This window comes from Struthio camelus, chromosome 2, assembly GCF_040807025.1.
Source record: "Struthio camelus isolate bStrCam1 chromosome 2, bStrCam1.hap1, whole genome shotgun sequence".
NCBI classification, from domain to species: Eukaryota; Metazoa; Chordata; class Aves; order Struthioniformes; family Struthionidae; genus Struthio; species Struthio camelus.
Window position 1 is genome coordinate 160483798 of NC_090943.1, and position 22874 is coordinate 160506671.

At 44.4% G+C, this 22874-nt stretch overlaps 1 long non-coding RNA gene across 1 annotated transcript; it reads left to right on the plus strand.

The window, feature by feature from the left end:
- Window positions 1-676: 676 nt before the first annotated feature.
- Window positions 677-19687, plus strand: LOC138066087 (uncharacterized). The gene is made up of 3 exons (XR_011139320.1): window positions 677-840; window positions 14263-16938; window positions 17044-19687. It is a non-coding gene; the product is annotated as an uncharacterized lncRNA (long non-coding RNA).
- The last annotated feature ends 3187 nt before the right edge of the window (window positions 19688-22874 follow it).

Sequence of the window (22874 nt, forward strand, 5' to 3'; positions counted from 1 at the left end):
AAGAACTTTATTTTTTCCCAAATTAATTCTGATTCTGGGACTGAAATTTTACAGTTTTGTTTTAATTCTTCCATTTCCATTCAGTGGTTTAAGAAATCAGGTGGATTTTGGAAAAAGAAAGCACAGGCTGACTAAAGCATGGGATTGTTGCAACAGATCAGACTGGGAGACATCAACTCCAGCGTTCCACCCCAGCTTTCCACTCCAGGCTGTGAGATCTTGCACTATTGAACACCTCATTGCCAAAGACTTTTCTGACTACATTGGACAAATTATTTCCCAGTTACCTGAGGAGCTTTCTCCATTGGACCGAAAGGTAAGTTGCACCTGCAAAACAGTAATCATCAGGGTGCTGATTGGCATCTGGAGGTGTGTCAGACCTGAGACACTCAAATACTTCTGCCAGAGCGAAAATATTTTTTAGGGACAGAATGAAAAAGGTATAACATCTGCCTGAAAGGTTGTTCCACTTGGTTAGTATTCAGATATGCTAATGCATTCATGGTGGGAGAATTATGCTGCTGCAAACAAAACTAAAGACTAACTGCTGCCATCGTTTTCATTTCAACAGCTTCACAAAAAGCGAAGGGACTGATTCTGAGTTCACTGCCGTTCGTTTCACTCTCACCGCGGGCAAGTTCCTTCTGACTCATCTGGAAAGCAGCCTGAGGCCCTCCCAGACAGACTGAGGGACGGACAGTTGGGAAAAGAAATACTGATTCATGCTTTGGATCTGCTCATGGAAGAGTTACGATGTTAAACCTACCTTGCTGATGCCGTCCTTGCTAACTGATCCCATCTGACAGGGCTTAAGGATGAACAGATCATGCAACACGAACGGTAACATTTGCTTTCGCCCTATCAGTTATTTATCTTCGGGTCTCTTCCGGCTTTCAGACTACTACTTGCTTGCACGCTTCGAGGGCACAAGGCCTTCCCTGGAGTCCCTGCTCACAGGGTAACAGGGCTTCTAAACCAGCTTTCACTCACCGCTAAAATTACATATTCACTGCTGTCAAATGATCCACTAAAAACTGTATTTCTGTCACCGGAGACCACCCAGCCCCCGTACTGCAAGGACAAGTCATTTCCTCCTCTTTGAAAGAAAGCAGCCTTACGGCTTCTTAGTGCCCGTTTCATTTTAAAAGCTGATCCAGCAGACTCGTGTCCCATCAGCAATGAAAAGCAAATGTACACTGGGTTTTACTGGGCTCAGAGCTGCTTTGTGGGACGCAGAGCACTCAGGGCATGTTCCTTACCGAACCTGTATTTTTATCTTTACCTGGGTAATTGGCTGTAAACTGAAGGATAAAAGCAGGTGTATCACATCTCTACAGTCTTTTAGACTGACAAACTTGCACCCTGCTTGGAAATAAGTGAAAATGAGCTACAAAAAGAGCATTTTGCAAGAAGAGCTGAAAGCACAAATCGTTGCCGGAACTTGAACCAAACTTCTGAGCTTCCCTAGCCCACAGGAGAAGCTTAAATCAGGAACCTGCTCCAAATTTCACAGCTGGCTCTGCTAGCCCCAGGTTTCAGAACAGCTTGAGTCGGACAGGAGCAGATTTAGCAGCTGAATTAGGTGCCCTGTGGGATGTGTGCCAGCGGGCTGACTCGCAAGCTGCAGAGGCCTCTCAGAGCTGATCGGGATCAGCATTTGACAGCACCAGCCCACTCCCAGGTGACCTGATCTAATCCCAGCTCTGTGGCCCAGATGCCGTTCTAGTGCTTTCTCCCCATCTTCGTTCTGTGCAAATTTCTCACAGGCTACGGGCAATTCAAAACCACTGGCAATTTCTTTTGTGTTTGAGTTAAATAAATCACGGTCTCAGAAATCCAGGCAGTACATTTTTCCAGTGCTTTTGAAGAGGCAAGGCAATTAAGTCAATGAAAAATGTTATTTTAACCGGGAATGGCTTGGGACTACTTTAGATGTGAGACCTCTTTGATTGCATTGCTTATAATTACATCAGCTCAGAGTTTTAACCAAGCTCTTAATTTTTTGGCTATGCATAACTATGATCTCTTTTTTAATCCATCGAAATGCTTTTCATCCAAAGGCCTTAAGATCTTTCACAGAACCATTCTTGAGAGGTGGGTTTACTCGTGAGGTATTGCCACATACCTAATTGTAAGGTAAGCAAACTGAGTAGGGCTCTGAACGGCTGATGCAAAGTTGCGAGTCATCTGCTGAGCTGCACACAGCCCTGCAAGCCCTGCTTGCACTTTGTAAAGCTATCCTTGTGAAACCCGAAGTCAGAGCAGGGCTCTTGAAACATTGGTATGCCAGAGCATGTATGCTAGACTAATTACGCAGTAAGCAATACGGTTTCCGTGGTCAATCATCCTTGGCACAGCTTTAGCATTAATCCGAAATGACTCTCTGCAAGCTTTCAGCCCCTGGTTTAGCAAAGCATTACATGGGGAACTAATTCTGCTGTCACCGAAAACAGTGGGAGTCTTTGTATCTGATGTATGTAGAGCTTAAGACTGACTGACTTCAATAAGTCAACAGATTGAGAGTAAGTAATTTCCCTGCTGAAGCCTAGGAAAAGCCTCTGTTGCCTCTCATTGAAAATGTGTGTTTTGAACACATAGTAAAAAGAAGGCACTGTGATCAGATGCTCCATTATAAAAAAGCTGCTAGTAGGTTCGGGATTTGTTTTTTGTACTGTAGGACTCAAGATGACGACTGAAAGAGAAGGCCTTTCCAAACTGGAAACCTGCTGCAGTTAGATCGCAGCCCCAGGGACCAATCTGGCTCACCCCAGGATCGCAGGGTGCAGCTCTCGAGGAGCAGGTAGCACGCAGAGGTGTCCCTCATGGGACGCTGAGGCAGAGTCTGCATGGGACATCCCTTTTACACTGTTACAAAGGTGTTGTGGGGCAAAGGCGGAAATGAGACGGTCACTCGCACTCACCCCACCATTCTCATTTTAGTGCCCTGGTCAGGGGACACCACGCCATCTTCACTGGTAGGTTTGTGTTTTCTGCATGTGCAGATGCTCCTCCAAGGCTGTATAATGAGCTGTTGCTGCCATAGCACCTAAAGGGTCTTATTGAGATGGGACCAGTGATCCCAGGAAGCCTGTTGAATGGTCAGTGACTGCAGAACTGAACACTTTTAGTCAAAAGCGTCCCAGTGCCAGATAAGAGGAACATACAGCACCCGCTACAGCCTGTCTGAGTGATGGTGGAGAGAAATCCACTGAGTTCAGAGTGGTTTGCCGTGGAGACCCGGAACAAGCCATTTCGATAAACCTAAGAATCAAACCATCATGGGTACGGGGCAGTGCTTGAGGTAACAGCCAGAGTGTTCAGTGGAGCAAAATTAGGCCAATAGACAAAGCTACTTCATCCTATTTTGCTGGTTTCAATCCTTTTATTGCAAAAGCTGAAAAGTAGTCTATGTAAATTCCAAATAAATATATCTCAGCAGTTGCAAAAGAGTAGCATTTCAGTTTGAAAATGAGTAATAGTAAACAATAAGACCAAATGAATGAGATGGAGAAAATTCTACCATGTCATTTGTGATTTTCAGCCACATCTATCATTTTCATTACATTTTTATTGGAATGTCAATTTTTTCCCATAATCCGTGCTGTTCTTTCACTGATCACACTCAATGAAATGGAGACGCCTCATGCCAGAAGTGTCTTATCTCATCATCAGTCCCAGAAAGTTTATATAGTGGCTCACTATGGCTCGGCTGATAAAGCACAAAGTGACCGGTTCCGTTAAAGGACAACATTTGAGTCATCTACCCAGAGCATTACTATCTATTCCTTTTTCTCCATTTCCTGTTTGCAGGATAAGTAATTCACAGTTATAAGCAGTCATATGTTTGGAGTAAATCCTTTAGAAGAAAAACTCTTACTAAAGTGTAATAAAGTGTAGTAAAGTGACTGCAGCGGCCCGTAAATCCACCCAGGCTAGTGAGGAAGCTGGTAACCCAACTGTGTCGCTCCATATACTGCAGATAAACTGCAGCACCAAGCTCAGACATTATGGCCTCCTAAAGCAAATCCCCATGCAAATATTTATTTAAAAAAATAAAAAAAAAATCAAATTATTAATGGAAGACAAGCTATGTAAGTAAAAACATCATCTTCTATTAGACCAACCAGCACAAAAGGAAAAATCAGGCAAGTTTTTAGGCACGTAAGAGTTTCTTCAGATCTGCAATAGAAGCAGCAGGCTTCAAAGCTGAATATGAGCAGAGAAAAGTTGTTAGAGTTTGATTAGCTACTTATCAGTTAGTCAGTCTCTGAAGGAAAGGTGTTTGGTATCTCTCAAGTGGAAGGATATTAGTAGAAAGGATAGAAATGTAGAGCATTGTAGCCAAAAGGGCATGTTGTGTTGCCCAGTTCAGTGCTTTGTGTGATACTTGCCCCATGTGGCTACTGGAAGCAGAGGTGGCTGTTTTAACCATGGCGGGACCAGCATCATTTCTATAGGACCAAGCTCATACCTCCAAGACTTTTAGGGCTCAGCACGGGTAACCTTGCTAGGTCAACATGAATAATCAGAGCAGGAGGAACTTGCCCCCTTTCTGATCAGCCTCAGGTTCTCTTTGCTGGGCTCGTGTGCCTCCTAAAAGCTGAGTGGAGGCAGAAAGCAGGGCAAACTGCAAGCAGAGCAATATATATCCCTTGCCTACCATTTGCTTGGGAGGGTTTGGCTTTTCAGATCCTTCCCCATCCTTGTCTCGCCGAGCAATAGCGGCAAAAAGGCTCCTACAAAGCTGAGGCTTATCAGGAGAGCTGCCTGCCTGAAGTGAGGGCAAGAGATAGAGAGGGCTTTTGGATGGGGAATAATTTCAGGGAGGACAGAAGGAGCATCCTTATTGTGTGTAAATTCACTTACTGGGAACTGATTTGGGGGAGAAGCAGAAGTTTGATGGTGAGATAGATTGGGTAGGTAGAAACGGGTTGTTCCTGGGAACAGGAGGAACGGCTGTGTGCAGAGGAAGTTTCATGTCCTTCCCGCTCACATTACTCTCTATGTTCACTGTGGGCTCTACGTGTCGTCGTTAAGTGGTTGTTTGATGTGTCCCCTTTGAAGTGGGCTTGAACCCATGACTAACATTTCCGTTCTGGGGGACTGCCTACAATCGTACTGAGGCTTTTCTTTATGTAGTGACTCCTGAACTGTAGCCTGCAGTTCATCAGAAAGTTGCACAAAGAACAAGAAAGAGCAAGGAAAAAGTCAGTACAATTTACTCCTAACACTTACAGCAAGGGAAAATAAATCATTTACAGTTTGAGGGAGAGTCACTCAAAGAGAACCTGGAAGACGCTCAACTACCCGTCCTACAACTAAAGTACTGCAGCTTTCCCTCATGATAACACTGAGCCTTGCATTTCTTACAGCTTCAAAATAGCCAAATGATAGCTGCCAGGGAACCAATTGCATGCTGGAATGAGCAGTTTAGCCTCCAAAACAGCCACCGGTGCTAGGACCCAGTACTTTTCAGTTATGCAGAAGGTGCTCTCTTCGTTCGCTCTTCTCAGCGTTCCCATTTATGCTACTCATTTGCTGTAATCAAGATCAGATAGGGTGCAAATCAGATTTTAGAACTAGCCCTGATTCAACATGAAGTTGCTACTGATACCTTCTCTTATAAACAGACAAATAGGAAGCTTTCTTAGAAAATTAATTCAAACTCTTGGCAGGCTGCCATTAAGATACGCTGCCTCCCATAAATAAAAACAGCTCCTGGCTTATTTATATGGTAATGGACTCATTCAGAGGTAAATATCTGCCTTTTCCCTAAGTCTCAAATGAAAATAAGCCTGGGATAAACCTATTTTTGTAGTATTTAAACTAGTCTCAGATAGCACGGAGCACTCTGAGGAGGCATGAGAGCCGCCAAGCTCTTCTTCGCAAGCCACCAGGAGAGGAGAGGAAGCATGGACAGACACATCCGACTTTTAAGAGACAGCAAAGATAGCCTGAGTCCCATTTCAAGTACTTTCCTATAGAACATCAAGGACAAAACCTCTTTTAGTCTACAGAAGTTTCTTTTTTCCTTTCTTTTTCCTTTTTTCAAACTTGCAAGAATTACACTCTTAAATAAGGTTTAATTTTCTCCTCATCTCCTGCTTCTTAAAGAAAAAGAAAATTTGGGCAGCTTTGCAGCCTCCTGAAGAGAGGCTGAATGCTGTGAAATTGGGCACTCAGATCTGATTTGTAGCTGAGCACAAAGGCAACTCTGAAAAAAATTACAGCATCTGAGCAGGGGGTACGCAAGCTCTCCTGAGGCTAGCTTATAGCAGGCTCTGTCTTGAGAAAGAATAAACCGTAACCTGCAAAAATAAATTTACCACCTTTAGCAACTCAGATACTTTCATTTGACTTCCATCCTTTTCCAGCTATACTTATGAGAGGTGTTGGAGATGGGAGCTGAGCGAAAGCACTGTCTGGAAGAAAGAAAGAGCTGTAAAGCCTGAGGCACTTTTAAATGATCCATAAAACCTGAATATTTCTAAGAGTTTTCCAGTAACTATGCTGATCCTGCCAAGCTGCAAGTTTGCTTTTCATTTTTCTTTAAGGAAAAGGCATAGCAGATTCTGGGCGGGAGACAAGGGAGAGAGTTTTTCTTTTTGACAAGAGAATAAGAGCAACTCTGATGTTTGCTAATTAAAAGTGATACCTTATGTCACTTTGCGGGGGGAGATGTACTGAAATAAAGAGGAAACATAGAAAGGGATGCGCTTAAATCTCTGAGATATGCGTAGAATTACCGTCTCACCCTCTTCCCCTCCGTTGAATGCTTTTGGAAAAATGCTGAAGAAGTCATATCACCGCTACTGCAGAGCTGCCAAATCTCAGCTTCAGAGTGCAGAACAGTAGGGGCTGCGAAAAAACAGGGGCTGTGAAAAAGGGCACATGCTTTATTGCCCAAATTAGAGACAGGTGAACTCTAGACTACCTTGCTGCTTAAATGCTCTTAATAGACTCTCTGATTACCGTCCTCCAGAGCTCCTAAGCCTCCCCTCACTGCACTAAGCAGTCTGCACAGTGAACGTAGCTTGATTTTCCTGCATCATCTGTGCCGAAGGTTTCTGCAGCGCTACCGAGTGTAGCATTGTAGCCTCTTCCAGCTCATAAAACTCACGTCTGGTCCATTGGCAGAAAGAATAAGGGCCCCTCTGTGCCAAGGCCACCAAAAGTCTAGTGAAGCAACAGCAGTTTTGAACTAGACCATACTTATACTAACTATATTGTGCTGGCCTTGGGAATCACTTCACTATTTTCAAAATATACAATTACAGTTGAAAGTTACTTGTCCTTTGAAGTGTCTGCAAATTAACACTTTTAAATAATAAGTCTTTGCAGTCAAGCTACTGCAGGTGCAAACCTCTTTGAGGACCATTGTTTTTCTGAAAAATGGGCAGCTTTTTTCATTTTATTTTTACATTGCTGAAAAGTCACCATATGTTCCTGTCCTGAATGGGTGCTCAGCATGGCTGGATCTCGAATTTAATCTGAGGGTTTTTTTTTTCTCCTTGACCACTATGGGCTTTTTCCAAATATCCATATCATTCCCCTTCAATTGGGGCTTAGGTAATTAATGCAGAAGACTGGATTCCCATGCTCTATTAAGAAAACATAATGCAGGGCTGCACAGTTGTTTCTTTTTGCAATAGCTTTTGCACTGAACATTCAGTTAATGATTTGGAGAATGACACACTGCTCCCTGTGAGGTACCGGGGCTGCTGTCACAGAGCAGGTACATGGTTCTGGCTTTGCGTTGTCTTTTTCAACACATTTCTTATGGGGAAGCAGAAGCAAGTAGTCCTTGCGCTGCTCATGGCGTTTGAGGGTTCTCGTAAAACAAGGAAACAGTTCTCATTAAATGTGAACACTGGGGAAATATCCCTTGTTGACAGCGGATGCTGTTGCCCTTTCCAACTTTGCTGCTGTATTTACCTACTGCAGGTGCTGAGGGTCCCAGACTTCCTCTTCCAACCCAGGAACACACTGTACTGAGCCACATTTTGCTCCTACTTTCACCTTAGACCAGTTTAGTGAATGTAATGGATATGTAGCAATGCTGAATTTGACACTTTGCTGTTGGCACAAAAGGCAGGAGAAGAAAGAAGGCAGACTAGTGAGGGACTGTGTGCAATCAGCTTGGTTCAATTAATCACAGTGTAAGTTAATTAGATAAGAATGATCGAACACCTGTGCTCTGCCGCTCAGCTGAGTGGCTGAGCTTGCCTACGCCTGCTGCAATTAATTTAAGACACCCCCTAGAAACCTTAAAATAAAGATTTGACTTTTATAGTTACCAGAAAATGCTGATACAACCAGCACGTGTCCTGCATGAAGAAAGAGACTGTTATTGAACAGAGGGCTAGCGTGCATGGCACACTTCTCAGTCCATCATACACTTGTGCTGGGCAACTGATAGGGAACTGACAGGACTTACAGGTACCAGGGCATTCAGAACTTGATTTTTTTTCTCTAATCACAAAGAAGCTCCCTTAAGTGCCTGCAAAATGGTGTTTATTTGATTTGACAAGTGAGCGTTACTCCAGAATAACATTCACTGTGAGACCAGAACTTGTTCCACCTACAAATGCACCTACTTCTTTGTCGGCTGGATATGAAATTCAGTGCCCATCATATGCATTTCCCCTAAATGCACAACCTCTCTGGGCAACCTATTCTAGTGTTTGACCACCCTCACAGTAAGAGACTTCTTTCTTACGTCTAAATTGAATTTCCTGTATTTCAATTAGCTCCCATTGCTTCTTGGTCCATTACCAAGCACTACTGAGCAGAGTCTGGCTGCACCTTCTTTTCTCCCCCCACCAGGTATTTATATACCGATAAGCTCCCCCCGAGCCTCCTCTTCTCCAGGCTGAACAGTCCCATCTTCCTCAGCCTCTCCTCATATGAGCACTGCTCTAGTCTCTTAAACATCCTTACAGCCCTTCATTGGACTCACCCCAGTATGTCCATGTCTCGCTTATACTGCTGAGCCCAGCCCTGTACCCAGCACTCCAGATGTGATCTCACCAGGGCTAAGTAGACAAGAAGGATCACCTCCCTCAACTTGCTGGCAATACTCTGCCTAATACAGCCCAGGATGCTGTAGGCCTCTGTAATACTTAATACTTAGCACTCATAGGTAAATTCAGGAGAGTGACACTGTATCACAGAGATGAGGAGAAATTAAAATTCTTTCACGAGTGTCAGAAATTTTGGCAATAGGGCCTTTCATTGTTATTTACAATAAGGAAAACATTTTGCTCTCAAGTACGGACCGAAGTAATGAGAACCCCTTCAGCTGCTTCCCACATACCCCACTGTACAATAAATAAGTATCTACTTCCCAGTGAGTGCACTGTGGTATGTATGCAGGCAGGTGTGAGAGAGAATAGTTTGGACCCCTCCATCTTCTGCATTGGTAACGTCACTTTCAGTCTCTGTGGACAAATAAAGCTCAGTAGGACTGTGGATGACCTACAATGTATGTATGATAAGTACACTTTATGATGTGCTGTAAATAAGTGTCTGATCGAAGTAGAGCCAGTTTTATCATGAAACCAACCCAGAAGCTGGATGCTGGTCCCATGAATGGCAGCAGGGAACAGACCCTATTCAGAAGGGCTAATAAGGTGTGAATGGTCTTTCTCCTCTAAAAGCATCAGCAGGACAGAGATAAAGGTGTGGGAGCTTTTTACTGCAGCACAGCAATGGGAGCAGCTCTTCTACATGGGCACCAATGATACTGCTAAGGGCAACTTGGAAAGTATGAAATGGGATTATAGAGCTCTGGAGATGGTGCTAAGAAGTGTGAAGGCCCGGTCATTTCTTCCTCGATCCTGCCAATGAGGAGGAAGGATGGGAGGAGGAGTAGACGGATATTGCAAGTAAACAACTGGCTGCGCAGCTGGTGTCAGCAACAGGGTTTTGATTTCTATGACCATGGGACCCTGTTTGAAGATTGACAACTGACTGGAAGAGATACAGGCCCACTACTAAATGGTGCAGTGGCTCTGGTGATAAAGGATACAGAGAAGGCAGAGCTGCTGAACGCCTTCTTTGCTTCAGTGTTTACTGCTAAGGCCAGTCCTCAGGAATCCCTGACCCTGGAGACCAGGGAGAAAGCCTGGAGTAAGGAAGACTGTCCCTTGCTTGAGGAGGATTGGGCTAGAGATCATTTGGGCAAACTTGACACCAGTAAGTCCGTGGGCCCTGATGGGATGCACCCATAAGTGCTGAGGGAGCTGGCGGATGTTATCACTAGGCCACTCTCCATCATCTTGGAAAGGTTCTGGAGAACAGGAGAGGTGCCTGAGGACTGGAAGAAAGCCATTGTCACCCCAGTCTTCCAAAAGGGCAAGAAGGAGGAGCCAGGAAACTCCAGGCCTGTCAGCCTCCCCTCCATCCCTGCAAAGGTGATGGACTAGCTCATCCTGGAGGTCATCACTAAGCATGTGGAGGACAAGAAGGTGATCAGGAGTAGTCAGCATGGATTCACCAAAGGGAAATCATGCTTGACCAATCTGGTAGCCTTCTCGGATGGAATGACTGGCTGAACAGATGAGGGCAGAGCAGTGGAGGTTGTCTCCCTGGACTTCAGCAAGGCTTTGGACACTGTCTCCCATCACATCCTCCTAGGCAAGCTCAGGAGATGTGGGTTGGATGAGTGGCCAGTGAGGTGGATGGAGACCTGGCTGGATGGCAGAGCTCAGAGGGTTGTGATCAGTGGGGCAAAATCTAGCGGAAGGCCAGGAACTAGCGGTGTCCCCCAGGGGTCAGTACTGGATCCAATCCTATTCAACTTTTTCATCACTGACCTGGATGAAGGGAACAGAGTGCACCCTCAGCAAGTTTGCTGATGATACTGAACTGGGAGGAGTGGCTGATACCCCACAGGGCTGTGCTGCCCCTGAGAGGGACCTGGACAGGCTGGAGAGACGGGCAGAGAGGAACCTCCTGAAGTTCAACAAAGGCAAGTGCAGGGTCCTGCACCTCGGGAGGAAGAAACCCATGCACCAGGACAGGCTGGGAACTGACCTGCTGGAAAGGAGCTCTGCCGAGAAGGACCTGGGAGTGCTGGTGGACAACAAGTTGCCCATGAGCCAGCAATATGCCCTTGTGGCCAAGAAGGCCAATGGGATCCTGGGGTGCATGAGGCACAGTGTTGCCAGCACATCGAGGCAGGTGATCCTGCCCCTCTCCTCAGCCCCGATGAGGACACATCTCGAGTACTGTGTCCAGTGCTGGACTTCCCAGTGCAAGAGAGACATGGAGCTCCTGCAGTGAGTCCAGCAAAGGGCTACTAAGATGATTAAGGGACTGGAACATCTCTCCTGTGAAGAAAGGCTGAGAGAGCTGGGCCTGTTCAGCCTGGAGAAGAGAAGGCTCGGGGGGATCTCAGCAATGTCTACAAGTACCTGAAGGGAGGGTGTCAAGAGGATGGGGCCAGACTCTTCTCCGTGGTGCCCAGCGACAGGACGAGAGGCAGCGGGCACAAACTGAACCACAGGAAGTTCCATCTGAACCTGAGAAAAAACTTCTTCACTGCGAGGGGGACAGAGCACTGGAACAGGTTGCCCAGAGAGGCAGTGGAGTCTCCTTCGCTGGAGATATTCAAGACCCGTCTGGATGCGATCCTGGGCAATGTGCTCTAGAGGCCCCTGCTTGAGCAGGGAGGTTGGACTAGATGATCTCCAGAGGTCCCTTCCAGCGTCAACCATTGTGTGACTCTGTAATCCAGTTACATTGGGCAAACGGATGCCAAAGGCTTATGCTTCATTTGAGTTTCCAAATGCAAGGAGGGCTTTTAAAGGTAGCAGAAATTATCAACTGAGATAGGTCCTATATTGATCCTGGGAGAGGGAGTGACACTTATCTGACTTTTTCACTTATGTTAGAGGGAAAGGAAGTTGCAAGTGAAACATCAAAAGCATCTTAATGTGACTTCCGTGTCCAGGAAAAAGTAGCAATAGAAGGAACCTCTCTAACACTTGACTGAATATCACTTGTTTCGAGAGCTGTGAGGGGCTCAGCTTATTTCACTCAACCTGGAGCCTTTCTGCTTAATAAAGACAAAACGTAAATGTCTCTGTTGGGTATGTACAGAGCTGTTTGTTTGTTTTTTTCTAATTAGCTAGGCCACTTAGGATTGGATGATCCATAGCAGTAGAGATTGCAGTTTTCCAAAACTCAAGTCCTTCCAGTTCAAGTCAATAAGCAACAGAGAAAAGAGAAGTGGTAGAAACTGAACCTTTGTGTTCATCTTTGCCTGGGCTGAAAGTTTTCCTAAAACTCAGACCCAAGGAGATTTCCCAGGCTGGGAAATTTTAGCTCAGATAGTTACATCTGGGCAAAATTAGAAGCGACGGGAGACAGATCCTTACAAAGCAAATTGGAGGACTGGAAGGGTTTTTACCTTCAAAGAAGGCAAGTAAGGGTCATCTTAATAATTAGCCTGGTGCGACCATCCCAGGCTCTAATGCTTGGGAAAAGGCAGAGGTGGAGTGAGGCAGGTCCAGTTACCATTTTTTATGTTTCTGAGGCATATACTGCAGAAAGGAGAGAAAGAAATGGTCAAAGAACTCTATTTTCCCCACCATTAATCTCAGCGGATCTATAAGGCCATCCTTAAAACCTTTCAGCTGAAAGGTGTTTGGGAAGCAAAAGAGTGTGTGTGCACAGCATGCTGAGAAGTGGAAGATATCTCATTGTACCAGGGCATTTTAAAATCTTTCTTACTTCACTTTATCATATATGCAGAGTGGACTTACAGGCAGAATCTGAGCAGAAGTGGTGGCAAAAGAAATGTTCCTGTAAGGATTCAGAGGGAACATGAACACTCGAAAAAAAGAAAAGGACAGGCATGTGGCTTATTTGCATGTCATCTAAATTCTGTGTCGTATAGAGACCTCAAATCAGATTGCATTTATTAGATGATCTCTGTAGATCAGACATAAAATAGACCACACAACAGTATTCCCAAAAGGCTGTCTCTAAAGCAAACTCAGCCTCCCATTTCTGTCAATAGTGGATTACTGCTGACAGACGAGGCAGAAGATTGATTAAACCTATCAGTTTTTTTGTGATCCCTCTTCTAGTGCAATAAAAGGCAGTAATTCAGCTATCCAAGGAGCAGTGAATGAAAAGAAATGAAGGACTTAGTTAAAATGAGTAATTCTAGCTCAAAAGTTACTGGCTAGGTGATTGCTGAATCCATTTAAAATTCTGCTCAGTTACTCTTATTTTAACCAAGGTAAATCAGCTATGAAGCCAGTAGAGCTACACCAGTATTCTACTATATGAGGTTATATGCTGCATAATCATAGCTAAAGAAGCTTTTTTGAACAGTGTACTTCTATTTAATGCATTCTTTTGTTTAATAAGATTATTCTTTTTTCATATTTTCTACAGAGTACTGCAGCTTCTTTATGCGTGACAATGCAGCAAGAAAATATTCCAGAGCCTAAAAGACACATAATGTATAACATAAGCTGGTTTCTACGGGCTGGAAGAAAAGAATGTCCTGGTTGTAAAATGGTTACTACATTTTCTAGAAAGAGATATAAAGTGGATATTGAAAGGATTTAGCTACATAGCAGTTCAGGTTTAAAGGGTCAGATTCAGAAGATTTTTAAGGAAAAATATTTCTAAGAAGCAACCTTATACTAGTGAGTGTATAATAGCAGCATGGCAATTGCACACTGAAGACCTGAAGATGCCTGTAACATACCATTGAGCCCTCTGAGAAAAAGCTACTCCAAAAGCGTATATGCTGTGAATAACTAACTAGCCAGAATTCATACCTTTATCTTGAATAGAAATTACCCTGTGTATGAGTAAGGATAGTGTTAACAATGCGCATCCAGTTTGGGAACACTGTCTTAGATGTGTCTCTCCGCTCTGTGGCGTATGGAAGGGTCTGGCTCCGGCTATGCTCGTCTGCAAGCAAGGTGCTGGGACGCACCACTAGACAGGCGTCCGGGATTCTTTGAGATTCCGGTGTTAGTTGCACTGAGCTCAAGAGATCATCATTTGTCAGATATAAGACTTTATTAGAGCTAAGCTGTTCTACGCATGTGACAAACACTGGACAACACTAAACAGTTAACAGTAGAAAATCTACAAGTATAACAGAGCTAAAAAGTTTACTAAAGAACTAAAAACAGAATACACATATCAGAGCTCCATGGTTAAGCCACGGATGCATAGTATAATGACTGTTCTTGGCTGCACGGTATAATGACCGCTCTCGCCATTTCCTAGTCCTTTTGGGTCACCCCTCCGGTACAGCTTTCCCCAGATTGTTCTCACCACTCTCGAGCTGAGCCAAGAAGATTCAGGTTCATCCTGGCAGTTGGCATCAGGGGTGTCCCCGCTGATGGATGAGTTGTCGGGTCTGCAGGCCAGTTGACGGTGAGTCCGAGTCCACACAGGTATGAGGTTTACTTTCTTTTATCCTTCCCAGACTTAGTTCATTATTCAATTAATCAGTGCCAGACCACTGTTGGACAATAGAACAGATGGCCTCAGTCGATAACAGTATGGATACCAACAGTATGGTCGAGAGGATGCTCAGCAGTACAGTCAACAAATAACAGTACACATACGGATAGAAGTACGGATGTTCAACAGATAACCCAGTGCGAAATATCACAGTACCTAGATGCCTATGGTGTGAGTCTGCGGTGTCACTTCTTGTTTGCTTACTAGGTTTGCTCAGCACTCATGGAGTCACTGGAGGGCTCGGGAAACCCCACAGTGTGGTGGCTCTGGCCATGGTTCACCAGGGGTTCCTAAACTCTTGAGGAGCACCCCAGAGCAAACCCCTCTTCTATGGGCTGCACCATTCCGAGTCCCATGCTGGCCTGCGTGGCACCTGTCAGGTACTGTGTGGAAGGTATTTTGGGAAGTCGGCTACGTGACGAGAGACATGAAGACACGGCTGCAAGAACTGCTTGGATGTAACTGTGTGTCAGGAGGCAATGTGAAACGCGCCTGGGTCGCGTGGATTTGGGGAAGTGTCTGGTTGAGCGGATGTGGGGTTGAGGCTAGGTTTTGTATCAGCAAAAATGCCGGTACAAACAGGCTGACCGCATCTGGCTGTCGGGCATGATAAGTAACTAATGTTAGCAACCTATAAGGAGCTTGGCTGTTGCAATATGTATGAGCTAATTAACTCTATTATATAAGTCATGAAAAGGTGCAAATAAACTGAGGCTTGTGATCATCATCGGATGAGCATGTCTCCCGTTGCTTCCGACAGTACTGAACACCTATGTGGAGGGTTAAAAGCAAAGCAGGAAGAGGCCAGAAGTTCCTTTAAAGCATTTAAGGCTGGCAACCTCCAGAGATGGGAGGGTGGATGAAGCAGGCACAGGGAGTGAGTCAGTGTGGAGGGTCCTTAAAGATCAGAGAGTGAGATCCACAAAGGGGATCTATGAGACCCACTGAAGGGACGTGCGGCACGCAGCCTCATAGCCAAAGGAACCAAGCCACTTGCCCCTGCACTGAATCCCCTGTCCTGGGCTGGAAACCCAAATTCTCGACGTGATGCATTAAGGGAGGTCACACAAATGCCAGACTGGTAAATAAGGTAGCAGAGCACTCCTGCAGCCACCTAAGGGCACGTGGCAGGGAGGACCCAGGCTGCATACACCTTTCTCTATAAATTTTCCCCTGCAGTTAATGCCTTTCTCATGCAAACCAGTGAAAGAAGTTGTTTGTGTCCCATTACTCGCTAAACGGAGCAATCACCCAGCAATGGCAACATTTCAGCTGCAGAAAATTGAGGCAGAAATCTTGCTTCTTTCTTTTCTGTAGTCAAAATTAGAATCTGAGTTTTTCATTTTGTCCAAGTTCTTATTTGGTCAGTAAGAAAAAGTCACTTCTGTAGGCTTGAATATAGCCAAAGTAATGCCATTTTGTGTATGCAGATTCCGTTTTGCTTTAATGAGCAGGTAACATATTAAGTTTTCTGGCATCTTTCTTACTCTTCCCATGCCAATATAAGGAGATGTAAATTCAGTCAGAGCCCTCATTACCATGGCTGGAATACTGTAAGCAAATAAGTGTGAGAAATGGCAAAATAAAAGGTGTGATACTGCAACTAACAAGAGACAAAGCATCACAGACGCAAAACTTCTCAGTAAAGAAGCTCAAAAGGTAGTCAGAAATCACTTTATTTAGGATTCACCCGTGACAAGGCTTTTAAATGTAACCAAATGGATGCTAATAATATTTAAATTGGAGGCAAAGGCAGTAAAAAGTGAGGCTGGGATCTGGAGACTGACAAACCGTGGAGTTTGTTGCAGGAATTAGCCTTGTCTTGCGTTTAAAGGCTTGGCCTGTGAAGTCATGAACAAGAAAGTACATCTGCTACTTAAAATGGACTGTTTTGTTACTCTGCTTTGTTTCATCTGACAATAAGTTAATGGAACCTGTATGACAGGATTCTGGGGTTTTCCTTCTTATCACTACCTGGCCAACTAAAATAAGGGTATAACATGTTCAGTGATTACTTACCTACATGTGTAAAATAGAAACCTTTTAAATTGGGCATTGAGGGGTGCCAGACACACTATCTATCTAGGAGTAAGAGCATTCCTCTGGAAGGCAGAGTGCTTTTGTCAGATAAAAAGGGTATTTCAGTAATGACTGTTGTATTTACAGGAACGATCAACTAAAGCAAAGCCTCAAGTGGATTCGTAAAGTCATTTGGTGTTATGGAACCTGCTATTATTGAGTTTGGTTTTACTGAATATACGAGCCATTACGTGAAAGTATGTCCATGAAATCTTCTTCTTCATTCAGCAGAGAGACATGGTATCTCAGGTGCCAATCCAGCTGCCCTACAGCAGGCACAACCTCACTGCGACCACTTGAGTTACATCACCACAAAGCCAAGACCATCGCCTCTGGCTCTGTCTACCAAGGACTGTGGTAAGGATAACTTCTGTAAGCTATTTTCGTCAAGTTGGCCGAGAATCAACTACTATAGAACGGTTATACTTGTCTTTGTCATTAAAACAGATATTCTGTCCCTAGGATCCTAATTAATTGAACGTAGGATCTTACATCTGTCTGAGGGCAGCTCCAAAAGAATCCAGTGTGAACTTGGATGTGCTGTGGTTACAGCCACAGAAGCAAGACAGTCACATAGCCTGGGTAGGCTTACACCTGCACAGTGTTCCCCCGAAAGGTATGGTGTGGCGATCAGATTGGGACTGTTTCGCAGCTCTTCATTCAGAGCAGGAGCCTCTTGCCAGTGCTGGGAACTATGCTACTTCATTCATCAGTCTAGAGTTGTTACAACGTTATTGGTGCTGCTGAGGTTTCCATCTTCCTGTCCATTGCTGTACTGCAATACTGGCTTCAAAGGCTTGTTCCCGCGGCTAAGGACCATCACTTCGCTCAGGCTGGCCTGTTAGCTTCAAAGAGCAGTGTTGCGAACCCTTGGCAGCTGGCAAACGGACCAAGGCTGCTATTTGATATATGCTGCTGGAGAAGGATCTGCCTCTACTCTCAAAGCTGCCTGCTATTAGTGGGACATATTCTCAAAGGCAAAGGACTTCCTCGCTCAGTGTGACTTTATGTATAAAACTGAGATTATACGCTAAGAAACAAAATGTAATCAAGCATTTTTCTCAGCAGTGACTCAGCTATTGGGAACCTCCTGTGAAGCTGAAAAATCAGCCTTAGAAAATAATTTCTTCAACAGCAGAAAAATGTACCGAGGAAAGCCACAGAATCTCTGCCACTTCCCCAAGTCTTCCCAGCACAGAACTTTTTCAGGTCTTATTTAGATTCCATCTCTGAGTATATTAAGATGATTTCTCTCTCAATAACACCTTACTGAACACCCACAATCTGCTCATGCCTATTTTTCATCCTTGATTGCAGTGCCTTGTTGGAACAAGCGCTATGACCAGGGTAGACTTCCTCTAAAATCAGGCTCTGAGAAAAGCACACCATAAGTCTCATTGTGATATGTTCCATCAACTTGAGTGAGGAGAAGACTCCCCAGTATAAATCTTCTTCACTGGCTTTTGAAATGCTTCTGGCACTTCAGGGAGTCTCGGTCTCACGCCACTTGTGTTTCCTTGGGGGGTTGTCACACCTGAAACTTTTACTTCAGTTTAAAAACCTTTTTTCTTTTTTTTATTAGCATGCAGTTCTTAATTCATGTATGAAGTTGTGTTAAAGCATCTAAGTGATCTGACACGTGAGACCACAGGGAAAAACGCTCCCTCCATTAATCGGCATGTGGGAAAGAGTGAGTGTCGGCTATTTTGAAAAGCTATTTTCAGTTCCATTGAGTTTACAGGTTGAAAGTCCTTGTCCCTTGCTGCCTGCCCGGGGCTCCCTGGTCATGGCTATAGAGCAGACCCTTTCCTCCTAGCCCTGGGAAGGCAAGGAAGGATCCCCCACTGCTCCAGAGGGGTCCACTTTCTCCAGTAAGACACTTCTTTCACTTTGTGCTCCAGGAGAAATCCCCACCTCCGGGCTGACCAAGCAAATCAGATGAGCATTAACAGCTCCTTCTGCATCAGGAATAGCTCTGTGCTGGGAAGGTCCATGTGGGACAGACAGCCTTGGCACCGGTGACTCTGCTCTAACACCAAAATATAGCAGTGCTGCTTCCATTTCATGACAGTAAGCACTTGGACAGCCAAACCTTTCACTGCTACCAGTTGGTATTGTGTTGGCTCTCACACCATATTTCTCTTTTCTAGAATATCCTATAGGGACAACCCCAGAGGTTGTCCACCTGGGTTGCTAGCTGCCATAAAGCTTGTGGCAGGATTTAAACGGCTAAATGTAAATGTCTGCAGATAAAGGTGCCTACCTCTGAGCTAGGCAAACCAGGCCTCCCTTGGAGCTGATATAATGCACCTGTTCAAGGGTACAATTTTAACTGATCTTAAGGCAGCTGTTTAAACCTTGTCACATTAGTTGCACCTTGCTTTTTATTGTTTCATTATATTCCTGGAGATGTTAGTCAAGCCAGGGCTCCGACAGCCTCTTCTGCTTATTTTGATTACCGATCAATAGCTGAAATCCACAAGACTATAATCTGGACCTTTAGTAATGTGTTTATGTCCCATTTCTCTCTCATAAAAGTATCTATATCATATATTAAATTTGGTAAGGTTGCTGTATACTCATTCTGTAAGGAGGGCCTTTTTTCCCACATTCAGGTAGGCAATAACTGGTTGCTAGTTCTGTAAAATTAATTATGTGTGAACTATCACTTGAAGAAAAAACAAAGAGTCAGTTATCCTGCAGCACGTAACTTTTCTGTGTGTCTTGAACTCCAAGATTCAGCATTTTTTTTTCAACTTTAATCCAGAGCCATATTTGGATGGGCTTATTTCTGATGATGCTTACGGTAGCTGAGATCGTCTCCACTTTATTCTCAGGTCTGCTACTGCAAAGCCATATTGGCCTAAAGCACAGGCACACGTGTGCTGGTATTCAGAGGGTATGACCTCACGTGCATAGGAGCACATACGTACCTAGAGGTAAACCTGAACGCAGGACACAACTCCAAGCACTGCACTTATGCAGTACCACAGAATAACTTCCAGAGAAAGAAACCTGCTCTGGAGGATGCTCCAGCTTTCGGCCTTGATCACATAAGACACTTACAACAGCAATGTCGTAAACTGAGTTTGGATATACCAGGAATCAATATATTAATGCTTTTTTTCTGTAATCCTGTTTAAAAAGAAAAAGAAAAAAACCCAGGGATTTTTATTACCATAGAGAAGAAAATGCACATAACAGAAGCAACAGTTCTACTGATAGTTGTGTGCAAACAGACCTAAGAGGGGTTATGCACAGGCTAGCTAGGTTTCATGGAGAATTTTGTCAGGACGCTATAATAGCAGGATGAGAGGATGTTCTGACTCAATTCCTATCATTTCATCAACGTGAGATGATGAATCCTGTAACAGTCCCTCCAGGCAGGCAAATGATGTCAAATAACCATTTCATGCAAGATAACCATATCTGGAGACAGACAAGCTTCCTAAAAATCTCTGCAGGATTTTGAGTACAACAGGAGTAACACAGGAAAACAAAATAGATCTCTAAAAGTCTAAAAGCTTTATCAATTTGCTGAGACGAAAAGCACCAGGCAGTAAAAAAGACACAGGGAAAAAAGGGTTGGTGAAACTATAAACTGGATAGACTCATCTAGCATTAGGAAAAAAGCAGCATCTTCAATTTTTTCCCCAAACAAGAAATCATATCATTTTTTGTGTGCCTCCATTTGTATAGTCCTCTAATATCACTCACCAAATAGGCCTTGACTGGGATTAATCATCCCTAAATAGGATCTTCCCAGATATATATTTGGAGTGATTATTTCTGAGAAAAGGAAAGAAATGATCCTCATGTAGTCTTTCTTGCAAAAACACATACCACTTGATGTTCTCAGTATTTCCTCTGTGGCTGTCGTGCTGATGAAGCCCAGGAGGAATCAGCAACGCACAGCTGAGCACTTTCCCTGCTGCATACGCCTGTTCTTAGTGTGAGACAGGTCCAAGCTTTCTCTTGTGTGGTCTGGCTAGGTTAGGAGCAACTATTCAGTTGGCATGAGTAAGTCTACAAAGGATATTTGTTAAAACATAGGTTATTAAAATGCCACTATTTTAAAACATCAGTAACCATTTCAGTGTGTTACCTAAAAATTAGCAAGTTAAATGAGCCCAGATAGTGCCTTTTATAATTTTCCCATTAATGGCCAGTAGTTGGAAGGATCCACAACATCACATTTGATCCATGTATTACCATGTTTGCAGAAAAACTCACGGGCCCATGTTTCTGTGGTACATAAGTCAGATGGTAAAAATGACTTAGCACCTCAGCAAGTTGCCTGTAATTAATGGCTGCTATGTGCCCAGGAAATCAAAAGGCAGGGGCCGTAAGGTCCCTCATGGTTAGGGTCCTCAGCCAGAAGGACCTAAAAGCTGCTCCCAGAATGACATATTTTTTTTCATCCAGTGATGGTTTGATGTAAAGATGTGAAGAAGTGGTGGGGTGCAGGGGCCATATACACGCAAACCAAACCTACCTGTTATGCTGATACACACAAATATAGAGCATAGTTAGCTTGACACACGAGATGGCTGAGAAAGAAAACCTTTCACTTCTCCCTCGAGATGATGGATTGGGAAGAGATGATATATCCATCAGGTGTCCATTCACACGAGGCCATTCATAAACTTAGAATCAAAGGGGCTGTGTAGGCTTGTAGTAGCCCCCAGGATGATCAGCAGTCCAGATTAGGGCATGTGCGTAGTAGCTGTCAGATGCATGCCTCCGCACGGTGCTACTACGTGTCTGCCAGGCTTTGTGGTGATTCCCAAAGCCCACTTACACATCTAACCTTGTATAACCAGCAAGCGCTAAGGAGTTGAATCGATAACCATACCACGGCTTCGGTGCTTTTGAAGAATGCGCGAGGTGGAGGGAACAAAGTTAAAATCTATTTTTCAAGACGTTATATAGCAGAAATGGGGCCCACATTAAGGAAATAATTGGTTTCAGGGAAGGACTTAACGCTCTAAGCATGAATTTCCATAGACGGGGAGCACAGATCTCTGCCGTGTAGCAAAGGCATGCAGAAGAGCCTGGCTTTGTGGGGTCCTAAGGACATCTATATGGGTGAGTGCCTGACTGATCGATCTATCTGCATCCAGTTCTCTCTGCACCCCAGTCCCACGTGGAGAGCTGGACTTCCACCTTCCACAGAACCATAACACTGGTTTCCATCACTTTCTGTTTTCTCCTGTGCTACCTGCCCCAGGGTTGGAGAACTGATTATCAACTCCAGAGCTGACTCACTTTCCTCCTTCAGGTCCCTCCTTAAACTGCCCCTTTGTTACAGCACATTTGACATGGGTTACAGTATGCAGCTCATAAGACTGTTGCTTTACATGCTGATCGGTACTGTTTTACTGTTGTCTGGCATATCCCTGCCCTGTCACAGTCTGCCTGTGTCCGTTATCTCGTATTCTGCCTTTTCCCCGGGATTCACCTCACCTAATTTCAAGCACGTAGGGTTTTTCTTTGTAATAATACCTGACAACAGTTTCAAATGAGCCAAAGAAAGCATTTATTCACACTGTAGCAAATCAGCCTGTGAACTCTTTGCCTCAAGATGCTACGGAGGTGAAATATATGAAAATACTCAAAGAAAGGCCAGAAGGAATTTATAATGGGATGGATACATCATAAGCCACTTAACATGGCAGTTCAGATCCAACCTCTCTCACAGAAAGCCCCCCAAATGATGATTTCTGGAGGTTGGAAATACAGTACTGAGGGAAGTACGCTCTGCTATTTCCTTGAGACTTGCATTATTTCCTAAGCATCAGCCACTGGCTCCTGGCAGAAATATGCTAGATGAGTGTTTGCTCTGAGCTGGTATGGCAGTTTTCACATTCTTATTCAAAGAGAGGTTCCACAGAATAATATAGCAATATTTCTCTGGCTGGTTTGGAGCTCCTGATCTAGTTTAGATTAGGACATCTAACTTTTAAGATAGTCCTCTCTACACTGAGCTAAAGGCCACACGGGGTCCGGAGGTTCATTAGCCATGGCTGCGTCTAACGTGACTCTTGGCCTCCCAGCACCTCGCTTCTGCCAAGGCCAGGAACAGGGTCTTGGGAGGGCAGCCTAAAGCTGTTCCCGCAGTACCTAGGCCAGAATAAGCCATCCCACAGCAATAGATCAATATAAATGGGGTAGGAATGAGATGAAGATCCTCCCTCCGTGATGGTTCAGCCTACTGCCCTTGACACATGAGCTTGTGGAAGAAGGAGGCAGAGGTCCTCCTATGCAAATGCACACTGTACGCATCTTGTTTG